Source organism: Lytechinus variegatus, chromosome 12 (assembly GCF_018143015.1).
Source record: "Lytechinus variegatus isolate NC3 chromosome 12, Lvar_3.0, whole genome shotgun sequence".
Lineage (NCBI taxonomy): Eukaryota > Metazoa > Echinodermata > Echinoidea > Temnopleuroida > Toxopneustidae > Lytechinus > Lytechinus variegatus.
Genome location: NC_054751.1, coordinates 9425571 through 9428846, shown reverse-complemented (window position 1 = coordinate 9428846; position 3276 = coordinate 9425571).

The window sequence follows — 3276 nt, the reverse complement described above, 5'->3', positions numbered from 1 at the left end:
GTGATCTTGCGCACTCATCTACTTCTTCTGTCAAAGTCTAGTCTGCGATGGTTAAGGTTGATAATCCGATATAAAATCTCTGCGTGCATAGAAAAAAAGGGCTTAAAGTTTAAGAAGCCGCTTAAGTCTTAACAATCGATAATCGAAACCATAAATGATGTTAGGATCAAGGATAGCAGATGTGTATTAGAAAGTGCCTCGCCGTCAGTATTTAGAAGCAGTAAAATGTGGACAAGTATATTATTACTTATAAATAATTTATATGGAGTGTAGCACTAGTAAGATATCCATGGATTGTAATTTCGTCTCTCTAAATGTAAAAGGGATAAGAGAAGAATCAAAGAGGAGAAAATTTTTTGATTGGTGTCGTGATAAACGTTCAGATATTGTATTTTTACAGGAGACATTTAGTACGAAAGATATCGAAGAGAGGTGGAAAAAACAATGGGTTGGAAATATATATTTCAGTCATGGTACGAGTCATAGTAAAGGATTTAGTATACTTGTAGATGCTAAGCTAGATGCCCAAGTTTTAAAAGTCATTGCTGATGAAGAAGGTCGGTTTATAATTTGGAAATGCAACATACAGGGGTTTGATTTAGTTTTAGCAAACGTTTATTTCCCAGTTCGTGGGAAAGAATCGGAGCAAAAAACTTTTTTGAGGAAGCTCAATACAACATTAAAAAGAATAAATGAGAATAATTACCCCATAATAATAGGAGGAGATTTCAATACGATACGAGATAAAGACCTAGATTATAGGGGTACTTGTAAACAAAATATGAATTCCAAATTTGAATCTCTTTTCAATGATTTTTTGATTGAACATAAATTGATAGATATATGGAGGAAAAGAAACGGAATTAAAAAACAATATACCTACAAACAAATGAACCCTTTCATGCAAAGTAGATTGGACTATTGGTTTGTATCAGAAACTTTAGAAGAGATTATTTCAAATTGTAAAATACTTCCATCCTTAGCACCAGATCATTCAGCAGTTCAGTTGCATTGCTATAATCTGCCATCTGATTTAAAATTTAAAAGTTCTTACTGGAAATTCAATAATAGTTTATGTAACGATGAAGATTTTAAGAAAAAGATGAAAGAAGAAATTTTAAGATTGAAGGAAGAATTTAAAGAAGAAATTGCAGATAAGAGAGTTCTCTGGGATTTTCTAAAAATGAAAATTGGCAGTTTTACAAGAAAATATTCCAAAGAAAAGGCTAAGATACGGAAAGAAAAAATAAAGATATTGGAGAAAGAAATATTGGTTTAAGAAAACGATCTTTTAGGAAAGGTAGATAGGCAAAAAATAGAATTATTAGAAGGTAAACAAAATGAATTAAAAGCAATTTATAATTACGTAAATGAGGGAGTGAAGGTAAGATCTAGAGCATCATATTATGAAAGTGGTGAAAGAGATACAAGGTATTTTACTCAACTGATGGAATCTAATAAAAGAAAAACGGTAATACGTAAACTAATGATAGAAGGAAAAATCAGTTTTAATCAAAATGAAATAATTCAAGAAATACAAAGATTTTACAGTAAATTATACTCGCAACAGGAAGGCGAAAAACACGAGATTATGGAAGATACCTTTTTTCAAGATATACCGGAATTAGAACCGGCTTCAAGAGACATTTGTGAAGGAAAAGTTACTCAAGGTGAATGTTTGGAAGCTTTAAAACAAATGAAACTTAATAAAACACCGGGAAACGATGGGCTTAGTGTTGAATTCTATTTAGTATTTTGGTCTATAATAGGAGATTTGATAGTAGACGCTTTGAATGAATCTTTTTCTAAGGGGGAACTTTCGGCACATCAAAAACAAGCAGTTATTATTATGTTTGCGAAAGACGGAAAAGACCCTTTGTTTACTAAGAATTACAGGCCAATTTCATTACTGAATGTCGACTATAAGATTTTAGCAAAAGCTCTCTCAATAAGAATTAAAAAAGTATTGCATGAAATTATTTATATTGATCAGGTTGGATATATAAAAGACAGAAATATAGGAGAGGCAGTAAGGTTAATAGACGACATGATTTTTTATACGAAACAAAATAATATTCCTGGCTATGTAAGGGCATAGACTTTGAAAAAGCATTCGACTCTGTGTCCCACTTATTTTTACAAAATGTTTTACGTCATTTCGGTTTTGGAGCATCTTGGTGTAGGTGGATTAAAACATTATATAATAAAGCCTCAAGCTGTGTTTTTAATGGAGGCATATCTACAGGGTATTTCTGCGTTGAAAAGGGAGTAAGGCAGGGGGACCCGCTCTGTCCCTATTTATTTATTTTATGTATCGAGGTCGTAGCTCATTCGATTCGTAAAAATTCCGATATACGTGGAATTCACTTTGGTGATTTTGAAGTTAAACAAATACTTTATGCAGATGATATGACCCTTTTCATAAAAGATACATTATCAATAAATAACATAGAAAAAACCTTTGAAAAATTTGAAAAAATATCAGGTTTGAGAATAAATAAAGACAAAACCTTTATTTTGCTGTTAGGCCCCTCTCCGAAGAAAACGTTAGAATGCCTTTTGGTAAAGTAGTAGAAGTCATTAAAATATTGGGTATAACTTTTTCATTGGATGTGGAGGTACAGGAAAGGATAAATTATAAAGAGATCTTAAGCAAAATTAAAAATTTGTTGAATTGGTGGAAACAGAGAGATCTCACTCTAATGGGAAAAATTCAATTGTTGAAAACATTTGCACTCTCGAAAATAATTTTTGTATCGTCACTCACCCCAGTACCACCTTGGGTTTTTCATGATATTGAAACGTTAATGTTTGAATTTTTATGGAATGGGAAAGACAAAATAAAAAAGAACATTATGTGCATTGATTACGAAAAAGGAGGGCTTAGAATGATAGATTTTCACATATTTGTATTTGCACAAAGGATTATGTGGTTAAAGAGACTCATACTCGGAGATTCGAAAATAGGATGGAAACGATTTTTTATAAATAGGACACGTAATTTTGGAGGTTTACTAATACTTTTTAGTAACATATCTTTAAATTTGTGCAGATTGTCCCTACCAAGCTTTTACATAAACATGTTGGAAATATGGGGTGCTACGAAAGAAATATTGCTTAAAAAGGAAACGTCAAAAAGAAATGAGATATTCTTCAATAATAAATTTATTCGTTTGGACGGAAATATGCTATTTGAAGAAAGCTTATTTCTTAAAAATATTTATAAAATACATCATTTAGTTGATGACAGGGGTAATTTTAAATCATCTAGAGCCT